At 35.9% G+C, this 12,733-nt stretch overlaps 1 protein-coding gene across 1 annotated transcript in view; it reads right to left on the bottom strand.

Moving 5' to 3' along the window:
- The window catches only part of LOC135223980 (uncharacterized), a 206,969-nt gene extending 199,385 nt beyond the window's left edge, over window positions 1–7,584 (bottom strand). The window contains exon 1 of the mRNA XM_064262902.1: window positions 7,427–7,584. The gene's annotated coding sequence lies outside the window, so the exon portion shown is untranslated. The remainder of the gene's footprint in view (window positions 1–7,426) is intronic.
- Between the last annotated feature and the right edge of the window lie 5,149 nt (window positions 7,585–12,733).

Here is a 12,733-nt window from a genome sequence, read left to right as displayed (position 1 = left end):
ACCAAAGGTGAAGGAGTTCACAGATTTCAAGATAAAGACTAGTACACCTCCTGCAGCATGAACCTACCAAGCAGACACCAGGACCTATGATAGCAACACTTTTGGCCAGTAGATGAATTACCATGACATTTAGTGTACAGTAACTGGAGAGGTTGGGGAGTAGGCAACAATGATGTTACAATTATCAAACATTAAAAATACATTTTATTTTATGAACCAAACTTATTACATTTTATGAGATTAATAGATATATAAAACAGTTAACGCTCGTGATACATGGCTTCACTTTACAGTTCTTTGATTATTTTCTCTTACTAATATTGTATTGTATAAGAAATAATGAATCCATGATGTTCTTATTATTTTTTGCATTATTTGGCCAATAATGATTACAATTTTTTATATTACACTACACTTTAAGTCATACTGTATACACAATCTTTCTTTTTTATCATCATAAGAGGTATGCTGGGATTTATAAGGATATAAACAAAGTGATGGAATGCATGGGGGTTCATGGAATGTATTACCCCTGAACACTGGGAGCCAGCTGTATTTTACACCTGAACACTGGGAGCCAGCTGTATTTTACAAAGCATATTGTTAAGAAATAACCTGCAGCTAGTCCTGATTATAAGACATAAATGAGTGCTTGCTAGAGAGAGCTCAAAAAATGAAAACTGAAATTAAGTTCAAGGCCATACCCCTGTAAAAGTTATACCTTCTCTACCAACACTACAATATCAAATTGATGTTCCTATAGTCTATCTGATTAAGCAATTCATACAACTTTTAAACATAAAACTTCAAAATTACATTTTCATTATAAAATTAAGTTTCATATATATTTACCAAGTAATTATATAGCTAAGTACATAAAATAGCTAGGCTGTGGTAGATGAAAAGGGCATTTACTCACCCCACTCGCCTACCTACCACTAATTAACTACCTATTACCAAGCACCAAAAGCCACTTTCAGCTCACACTCAAGAATAAGCTTTCCAACATAAAAGTCTCCTCTTTAATTTTCTCCAGGAATTAAACCGAGTTTTCACTGGGAGCCCCAATAGCAATGAAAAGGCACTGAGAGGCTGTGTTATAGGTTAAATGTTCATACAAAAACGAATGACAAAATACTCAAAATTATATACATATATTAAAATTACTGGAAAAATACGAATAAAAAAATTCTTAGGATAAAGTAACCAGATGTTTTCTGACTCCTAGTTTTTATTAGTCTCTTCAATTTAACAGAGAGAGCCTTAATTATTATACTTTACAATGACAGTTGTAACATGAATAACACTAATAGGCCTAAGTATTTTTCCTTCAGTAAACAAACTTTGAGTGTAAGAGTCAACTCCTGGCAATGGGAATGGGATAAGAGGATATGCCTGGCCTTTAGTGTATAACTGAACATGCAATATGCAAGGCTAAAGGGAAGAAAGGAGTCCCCCTTACTGTCAGGACAGTCTGCAAGGTTCAATTACTGCACTAACTATAAATTCCAGCATTTCACTTTCAAGATTGATGGTGCTCTTGGTCACATATCTAGATAGGGGACAAGTGAAGACCGTTCACCCCACTCAGGTTAGGTAGAGGAAGCCTAGATTATGATGCAGGATATCCCTGGGCTATAACTGACCTTGCTAGCCTACATTTTTCTGTTTTCATAAATTTTTTAATGACAGCCTACTGTTGGTACCAAGAACTAGTATGTAAATTTTAAAATGATAAAGTTGGTTTGGGCCTTGCATTTTATAAATTTCTGATTGATGACTGCATTAATTTAGTTTTCCAACTGGATATTCGTACGGCAGCTGTATCACTGATTGCGATAGATATTGGTACGGCTGTGAATGGCGCATATGCGAACCCTTGGTTACCACCTCAGGCATACTAGTGACAGCACGAAAATGACGACCTAGCAACAAGAACCGTGTAATAATACATCAGTTTTCGCTGAAAAAACAGATGTTTTCAGGTTTCAACAAGCTGAAAATGGCAATAGACGTCTACGAAGAGTCAAACTTCCAGAAATTGTATATCCGTAGGTCACGAACAATCGAATCGGCCCTTAAATGAGCTCCGAAGAGGAGATTAAAAGAAAATTTGAAGCTTAGCTAGTAAGGTAGTGCAGCAGTCAGTAGTGTGTCCAATATGGGAAAGATGCTGTTAATATAGACCTGATTTGGATGATTACTTACTATTGATTAGCCCGTTTACCAGAGGATCGACTTTGGTAGTTTTCCTTACTACCATGAATACAGCAGAGCCCGATTTCTGTGTACTTCAAGTCTTCTTTGAATCTCCTCTTCAGAGCTTTTTTCAGGGCCAATTCGATCGTTCGTGACCTACGGATATAAAATTTCTGGAAGTTTGGCTCTTCGCAGACGTCTATTGCTTTTTTCAGCTCGTTGAAACCTGAAAACATGTTTTTTGGCAAAAACTGATGTATTATTATACAGTTCAGAGGAGAGTCAAAGAAGATAAGAAGTACGTACACAGATAGATTAGTTTAGTTTTATTTTTCACGTGTATAGTCAAAATCCAAGTATGTTTAAGTATTATTGTGATTTTTTATACATATTTTCATTTACTGTCAAAATGTTTTGGTGCTTGGTGATGACAGTATGGTGCTTCACTTTGACATTTTGAATTGAACATATTCAGCGAAACAATTCTGTTCAACTATTATTACTACCGTCACTGATCTTCTAGTGCCGTACCAATAGCTCTTGGCAACAGTGCATGGCAACTGCTTCATGATTAGCAAACTACTATACCTACAGCAAGTAAATAGCGCAATACGGCACCACTGACAGAATCTGACGCACCCCCATACACTATGTTATTTGTACAGCAGGAAGTCTGAAATTGACGCATGCGCAATTCACTGCCGTACCAATATCTATCGCAATCAGAGATACGGCTGCCGTACCAATATCCTGTGCCTTTAGTTTTTTATCATCCAAGAACCCCAGTTGGAGCAATTTTCCATTACAGTAGGTTCTCAAAAATTGCAGAATAGGTATGGGGGAGAGCAACTCCAAAAATATGACAAATTTTTAACCAATCTATATTTTTCATAACTAACAAACCCGGGGTCTTAACATTAGGATAATACTGGCGCCAAGCTGGAAACCGGTAGAATTAATAAAAAAAAAAAAAAACTTGTAAGATCCAGGGACTATTGGCATCTGTACCAGGTCATGGGGTATTGTGGTTCCCAGAATGCCCTTGGCGTCCTGTGACCTATCAGTTACTTTCCTACCGCCTTTAAGATAAGACATGATTACTTTCTATCTGTTTGAAGCCAGTTTAGTTTGCCCGTTTAATTCATATTTTCTTTTGGTAATTCTTAGGAATAACTCCGCACGGACTGCAAGGAACGTAACAGCAAATACGACATCCACTAGGGATTGGGGCGTCCAATGTATTTCGCCGTGTTTAGTACTGGCCCCTGGGAGTTATTTACAGTCGACCAACCAAAAATAACAGTAAATTCTTAATAAGCAACCTGAATACTAGGGTAAACAGCCACAGACGATCCATCGTCATCATGCTGGCCAGGACTTATTCACTCGATATTTAATTGGTGAAACAAGAATACAATAGACGTCTACAAAGAGCCAAACTTCCAGAAATTGTATATCTGTAGGTCATGAACGATCGAATACAAACTAAAATAAGCATGTGAGTTCTTCGTAAAATATGTTTTCAAGGCAGTTTTGAAATCCAATATGGCAACAATCACTTGGCTGGCCGTTCTAACCACAGACAATCCACCATCTTTCCCAGCCTTCCCAGCACTCATTTGAACAATGTTAGCGTATATATGTAACGTTTATTGATCTTACTCAAGATTGCAATTGTAATCAGCACAATAAAACAACATTTTGTTGCCTATATTAGTGAAAGTATGAAACTTTTTATTCCTGGGGTCATGGTTTGAACTGAAATTCATTTTTACCTTGTATCGGTGGTTTTATCCTTACTGCCACCACAACTGAAACTCCAGTGCTTATTTGACTATAATTATACACATTTTGGTCTTAATTCACTCCAAATTGCACTTGAACCACGTTGCTGTTCCTGGTTCCTAAGCACTCACTCCACAAACACAGTTACGAGCAGCAGATGACTACACTGTTTATGAGGTGCAAAGCTTTATTCCCTTAATTGTTTACTTTACTTATCATTTAGTTTAACTTTACTTTGTTACTTCAAAAATGTTTATTTAATTCATGTCTATTATCCCTTATTTGCAACCACATTAACCCCGAAAAATTACAAATATTTCTGAAGTATGAGCAGACGACGGCAAAAAGACTCATCGTTGCCAATCTAGTGGAGCTTCATACATGCGCCGACGCATATACAAACTGTTTCCATGAATTCTAGTTGTCATAGTAATGCAGTAATGATAAAATTGCTGGAATATGTATATATACTACGAATAGATACGCTAATTTCACTTATTTCCCTGGTTTTGTGTAAGTCTTATACCCAGTTTGGAGGGTAAACACATACCAATGACAACACTGATAATCAATTGAAGAGCGCAAAACGCCGCAAAGAATGCCGTAGTTCTTTTAGATAAGTACTGGTTAGAGGTTGGGTTTACAATTGTTGTGATAAAAGTGCCCCAGCGTCTATGGGTACAAGTGGTGTGCGGATTTAGCACAGGAAATGGGAAGTTTGTTGACACAAGCGACTCCGCAAACATCGAGATGGCGTCAATCTTCTAAACTTTAATCGTAAGTAAAAATTTCAAAAGCATTTTGGGGTGGTGTGCACTGCGTTGGCAACACTTTTCATTATTCTCTGTTTAAATCTTAAAATATGGCCTTAATTTCTAACTTTGGAGAAAATACTTACTTTGAAAGGAGAGTAGAGGTCTTGAGCTCCTGTTATCACCACCAACTCCTCATGACTGATGACCATCTATGGTGTCGGGACGTGTTAAAGTACTTTTTCGGAGGGTGGCCAAAACCGCGGTAGTCGGTGAGTTGGCCAGTCCACTCGGTTGTTTACCCTATAGGAATCTGTAATTTCCCAAGAAATACCCGACATGGAGTTATTAGTTAGATTTACCTTCCCTTTTTTCTCTCTCTCTCTCTCTGGGTGATCTCAGTGTGGGTGTGATCTGCTAGGTTTGTGTACATTGTGAGATATGGAGAATCAACGACCTAGGGTAAACAACCACGGTCAATCCATCGTCATCACGCTGGCCTGGCCTTATTCACTCGATATTTAATTGGTGAAACAAGAATACAATTACAACTTTAAGCATACCATTAAAAAAATTGAAGTGTCATCAACATAATGTGATATATGAAAGCCCAATACGAACTAAAATAAGGATGTGAGCTCTTCGTAAAATATGTTTTCAAGGCAGTTTTGAAATCCAATATGGCGGCAATCGTGTGGCTGGCCGGTCTAACCACAGACAATCCACCATCTTTCCCAGCACTCATTTGAACGTTAGCATATATATATATGTAACGTTTATTGATCTTACTCAAGATTGTAGTTGTAAACAGCACAATAAAACATTTTGTTGCCTATATTAGTGAAAGTATGTAACTTTTTGTACCCGGGGTCATGGTTTGAACTGAATTCATTTTTACCTTGTAATCGGTGGTTTTATCCTTACTGCCATCACAACAAACTCCACAGTGCTTATTTGATTGTAATTATACACATTTTGGTCTTAATTCACTCAACTTTGCACTTGAACCACGTTGCTGTTCCTGGTTCCTAAGCACTCACTTCGTAAACACAGTTACGAGCAGCAGATGACTACACTTTATGAGGTGCAAAGCTTTATTCCCGTAATTGTTTACTTTACTCATTATTCAGTTTAACTTTACTTCAAAATGTTTATTTAATTCATGTCTATTATCCCTTTTTTGCAACCACATTAACCCCGAAAAATTACAAATATTTCGAATGTATACTTACTAGCAGACGACGCGAGGAAAAATAACTCATTGTTGCCAATCTAGTGGAGCGTCACACATACGCCGATGCATTTACAAACTGTTTCCATGAATTCTAGTTGTCATAGTAATGCAGTAATGATAAAATTGCTGTAAGATGTAGCTATATATACTACAAATATATACGCTAATTTCACTTATTTCCCTGGATTTGTGCAAGTCTTATACCCAGTTTGGAGGGCAAACACATACCAATTGACAACACTGATAAACAATTGAAGAGCACAAAATGCCGCAAAACATGCCGAGTCCTCTTGAATAAGTACAAATAGCTATAGCCTAAGTGCTGGTAAGAGATCGGGGTTTTGACTGTTGTGATGAAAGTGCCCCAGCGTCTATGGGTACAAGTGGTGTGCGGATTTAGCACAAGAAATGGGAAGCGACTCCGCAAACATCTAGATGGCATCAATCTTCAAAATATTTGAAGTTGTAGCCAAAGTAAAAACTTCGAAAGCGTTATGGGGTTGTGGGCACTGCGTTGGCCACCCTTTTCATTACCCTCTGCTTAAATCTTAAAAAGTGGCCTTAATTTCTAACTTTGGAGAAAATACTTACTTCGAAAGGAGAGTAGAGGTCTTGAGCTCCTTCTCTCACCACCAACAACACGTGACTGATGACCATCTCCGATGTCAGGACGTGTTAAAAAGTACTTTTTCGGAGGGTGGCCTAGCCGTGGTAGTCGGTGAGTTGGCCAGTCAACGCGTTTGTTTACCCTAATAGCTAGGTAGCTACTTTGAGATGAAAACAAAAAATAGCTAACTAGCTAGCCTAATCAGACAGAAAAGTATAGGTAGGTACCATGTACCTACTTCCCAACTTGGTATAGCCTAAGCTATGCTTCAATATTGGCAAGGAATTAAAGTACTATCACAGTAAGCTATTTACCTACCAAGCTAGCTATTAGCTAGGTATAGGCTACTAGCTACCTACTAGGTATTACGTTCCTTTTTTATTGGCTTTCTGGCAACTAGGCTATTAGGCTAGTATACTACCTAGGTAGTATACTAGCCTAAAAGTCTTATTTTCCTTACTCTAACCTAAGATGGTTTCACAATCAAAATCGTCCTACCAAAGCTAGTTCAACCTGGCGGGATGGTAAGAAATTACAGTGAAGATAACCAAACCCAGCCTAACCTTAAGAGTGAATTAAAAAATATAGGGCTACTATATTTTAAGGGGTAAAGAGAGTTCAGCTTCACGTATTCATTAGGTATTCGTTCTTTGAAGGGGTAGATAATTCTATGGTGGAAATGCCGACAACACTGACGAAATTTCTACATGACGAAAGACGGAATGTTTTGGAAAATAGAGGTCAGTTATCAAAACAAAGACTGAGAACCTCTTACTTCCGCGACTGTTTTTAAGGTATGTAGTCCCTTTAGAGATTTAAATAGCTTACGAATAGTAGACTTGGCCTTACCTTGCATCACGGAGGTTGTATCTACTTTTAAATGGAAGGCAAAGGGGTTAAATTATCAGCGATATTAACAGTATTCAGGACAACCACCGAATATCTACTAGTATCTACTAGCAAGCTGAACCACGCATGCGCACTGGAACCGCAATTTACTTTAACTTTTTTTTTTCCTTGTTTTAAATGAAACCATAAATAGTTTTAAACATTTCTTAGCGCTGGCCTGCGATAATACCATTAAAAGTATTATTTAAATTCTTTGCTGGAATGCCCATCTCCATTACAGCTAATGAATGAAACCTTTGACAGCCAAATTCAAGTCAGGCGATTGTCAAGTGATAGAATTCTTATCAGTAGTGTGTGGGAATAATATTAGATTTTATTACCATCATCTAAAATTTAGAAAAGATACCCTACTTGTTCCATAAATTCTTTAAAAAGTATCTCTAACAACGTTTATGACATCCAGCTGAGTTCCACTGTTGCCAATGAACGTTGTGGTAAGGACCCACAGCGATGACAAGCTGTTTCTTAGGAATTTTGATAATCAGTTTTCAATAATGTTTAAAAAAACATTAAAACGGGTATTCCATAAAATGTGACACATTCTGAGAAAAATTAATCATCACTGCATCTGCAAGAAACTTTTTACGTCCACTTATCAATCAAAAGATTGTTCTGAACAAATTACATGACTAGGGCTACACAAAATTACCCTTTTTAAAGTAATTTGTATTTTTCGTACCATACAAAACTGAGGTCTTTACATAGGGGATCTACTTTCCCGCGTAAAAACCAAGTCTATATATATATATATATATATATATATATATATATATATATATATATATATATATATATATATATATTACACGACTGGTAGAAATGTTGTGTTACAACAGAATTCCATCTAATAAAAGGAGCCCTCAAAGACGTCAAATTATAGAAAGTAAGTACTATTATTCAGAGACTGCTGTCTCTTTCCTTGGGTAGGTAATGAATGAGAAAAGTTACAGAAAAGGCGGTATTTATGCCAAGAAATCCATTCACAGGTAAGCCGTTTGACTAGGTCACCCGATTGATAATTTCCCTTTAATCTTCTTAAGCATTGGTTGAAGGAAGATTTTATCCATGATATCTGAATCCCGGGTGTCTGTTTAATCAAGGCAGACTCCACCATATACATAGACAATAGATAAATAGATAGATGTGTTAGAAATGTGGACTTAGATAGATTAAATCAACCATTTTTAATATTTTCTTAAAATACCCTGATGACAATTGATCTTTTAAAACAAAATCGCAGACGTACAGTATTTACAATTTTAGATGATGCATATATGGAAGGTGAATGTGAACGAAGCAAACAAAGGCCCAGTTTTTCTCCCTAGCATTCCACAAGGGGGTTTAAGAGAAAGTGAAGTGACGACTCGTTACCCAACGCGTAGCAGTCATAATTACGAGCAGAGACCATAAACTTTCAAAACACCGAGGGTCCCTTTGTGATTTCTCTTGATCATCGCTAGCGCACATCCAGCTCATGACGTTCCACCATGTGTGTTTGAGCATATACGTATGTGTGGGTGAGTGAACTGATCCCGCATACATCTTCTGAATGGAGTATGCAATCTTAAAGTAAGCAGCAAGTTATCTATAATATGTTTTTCATAAAGACATGATCGCATTTGTGCAATCCATATCTTGGCGATATACCTACTTAATAGGTGACAAGATGTTACGATAGTGTCATTTCGTACATATAAATATCTTTTCAAATCCATTTTTACCACGTCATGGTTACTCCGTTATTCTTTGAGAGAGAGAGAGAGAGAGAGAGAGAGAGAGAGATAGAGAGAGAGGAGAGAGAGCGAGAGAGAGAGAGAGAGAGAGAGAGAGAGAGAGAGAGAGAGAGAGAGAGAGAGAGAGAGAGAGAACTGGCTGACAGACAAAAAGACTGATATTGTAGTTAGAAGGACTGACAGACAAAACTTTTGTGAGCATTGATGTAAGATAGGGAAACTTTTCAATCTATCATTATTAAAGTAGAACAGTCGAAGAGAATGTGAGAGAAATCTCATATATGAACTGATTGGTAAATCAGACCCAAATCATTTAATAGAAGGCTTGCCGAAAGGAAAATTCAAACATAGCAATCAAAACACAACAGGTGTTTTGGCAGTTCATATGTTCAAATCAACGGCATAAATGCATCTCTCTCTCTCATATAATATATATATATATATATATATATATATATAGATATATATATATAATATATATTATATATATATATATATATATATCATTCGAGCTACAAATGTCCTTTAAATCCTAATTCGCTCTACCTCGGAATTTATATATTTTCATATATGTACCGAAGAGGAATTTTTTAGTTGATAATAATTTCGTCCCCTCATGGGATCGAACCACTGTCCAGTGGACGAGGACGAAATCAGGATGGACAGTGACATTGCCGAATCGGCCAACAGAGAGGCTATAAGTTTATATCGATTCTGACCTTACAAATCACTGTCGAACTCGGTGTTTTCGTAATTAGAAGCGATATGAAACCCCCTCTACCATGTTAGCCAATTTGAATGTTTGACCAACGCAGCCATGTTATGAATAATCATCACATCAACGTGATTGATATAAATCATTCAAGCTACAAATGTCCTTTAATATCTAATTCGCTCTACCTCGGAATTGATATATTTTCATATACATATGTACCAAGGGGGAATTTTTAGTTGATAATAATTTCGTCCCCTCATGGGATTGAACCACTGTCCAGTGGACAAGAACGAAATCTGGACGGACAGTGACATTGTCGAATCGCCCAACAGAGAGGCTATAAGTTTATATTGATTCTGACCTTACAAATCACCGTCAAACTCGGTGTTTTCGTAATTAGAATCGATATGAATCCCCCTCTGCCATGTTAGCCAATTCGAATGTTTGACCACCGCAGCCATGTTATGAATAATTATCACATCACCATGATTCATATAAATCATTCGAGCTACAAATGTCCTTTAATATCTAATTCGCTCTACCTCGGAATTGATATATTTTCATATATGTACCGAAGGGGAATTTTTTGTTGATAATAATTTCGTCCCCTCATGAGAACGAACCACTGTAAGGTCAGAATCGATATAAACTTATTGCCTCTCTGTTGGCCGATTCGGCAATGTCTCTGTCCATCCTGATTTCGTTCTCGTCCACTGGACAGTGGTTCGATCCCATGAGGGGACGAAATTATTATCAACTAAAAATTCCCCTTCGGTACATATATGAAAATATATCAATTCCAAGGTAGAGCGAATTAGATATTAAAGGACATTTGTTGCTCGAATTATTTATATGAATCACAGTGATGTGATAATTATTCATAACATGGTTGCGTTGGTCAAACATTCAAATTGGCTAACATGGTAGAGGGGGTTTCATATCAATTCTAATTACGAAAACACTGAGTTCGACAGTGATTTGTAAGGTCAGAATCGATATAAACTTATAGCCTCTCTGCTGGCCGATTCAGCAATGTCAATGTCCATCCTGATTTCGTTCTCGTCCACTGGACAGTGGTTCAATCCCATGAGGGGACGAAATTATTATCAACTAAAAATTCCCCTTCAGTACATATATATGAAAATATATCAATTCCGAAGTAGAACGAATTAGATATTAAAGGATATTTCTAGCTCGAATGATTTATATGAATCACGGTGATGTGATAATTATTCATAACATGGTTGCATTGGTCAAACATTCAAATTGGCTACCATGGTAGAGGGGGTTTCATATAGATTCTAATTACGAAAACACCGAGTTCGACAGTAATTTTTAAGGTCAGAATCGATATAAACTTATAGCCTCTCTGTTGGCCGATTCGGCAATGTCACTGTCCATCCTGATTTCGTTCTCGTCCACTGGACAGTGGTTCGATCCCATGAGGGGACGAAATTAGTATCAACTAAAAATTCCCCTTCGGTACACATATGTAAATATATCAATTCCGAGGCAGAGCAAATTAGATGTTAAAGGACATTTGTAGCTCGAATGATTTATATGAATCATGGTGATGTGATAATTATTCATATATATATATATATATATATATATATATATATATATATATATATATATATTTATATATATGTATATATTGTGACGAAGTGCCAAGTATCTGGTTACTACACTTACCATTCATTAATTGTTACCTCACAAAAGCCAGACACCTGAACCCTCATCACAGGTACTAAACGACTGAATACTCTAAAGGCAACAGTGATCCCTTAACAACTTACCAGTATTGCAAAAAATCAGACTAAATTCATCAAAACAGGTGTGAGGTAATCTTGTAAGTAATTAAATTAATCAAAGGGCATCACTCCATCAATAATTTTAAAAGTCTAAGTATTTCCTTGATTTCAGAAGTCTAAGTACTTACCTGGTTCTAAGTCACTTCAAGTTAATTGAAGGAAAACAGATCAATTACCACTCTATGTTTCTACCTAACATCAATATAATCAAATGAAAATATACTGGTTAGAAATGAAAACACTTATAAAAATTTTATATACAAAAATTTATCATTAAACTCAAAATTCATAAGTGAAATTCACAATATCAGGGAAAATTACTGTTACTTGAAAACAAAATAAAGTTTAATTAAACCTGGAATCAAATAAAGTAAAATTAAATCAAAATTAATTTATCACAAAATTCAAGAAAATTAATTCAATCAAAATTCAAAAGTGTTAGGCAATAATTGAAATTTGGAAATTAATTCACAAATGCTAAACAATAATAAAACTTGAAAAGAATTCCAAGTAGATACAAATTAATTCACAAGTGTTAAATTTAATTAAATGTGCAATAATTAATTAATGAAAATAACTAAGTCAATTAAATTGTGAATGCAAATGAAAATACAGAAAAATTTGGAAAATACCAAAATTGCAAAAAGTATTAATCACACAGAATATAAAATAAAAACACACACTTCAAAGAGAAAATGGATAAATGCACAAAACATAAAAATCACTTCAAATTAAACAAACACAAAACACAAAAATTTGCAATGTGTAAAAATGTAAATTTCACTAAACCATTGTAACGATTAGTTTTTAGTTTTTACCAAACCTTTATAAACATCAGTTATTAGTTTTTACCTATCCACTGTTCCTATTAGTTATTAGTTGCAACTAATAAAAATATAACATACTTTACCTTCTTAGTATACCAATTTTCTTTCTTTGCTGCAGGCTTGTTTCACACTTTCACAAAACCAGGCGCCGATACACA

The sequence above is a fragment of the Macrobrachium nipponense genome, chromosome 20, assembly GCF_015104395.2.
Source record: "Macrobrachium nipponense isolate FS-2020 chromosome 20, ASM1510439v2, whole genome shotgun sequence".
In the NCBI taxonomy this organism is placed as follows: domain Eukaryota; kingdom Metazoa; phylum Arthropoda; class Malacostraca; order Decapoda; family Palaemonidae; genus Macrobrachium; species Macrobrachium nipponense.
The sequence above is the reverse complement of the archived record's forward strand: the minus strand, read 5'-3'. Positions and strand labels throughout refer to the sequence as shown.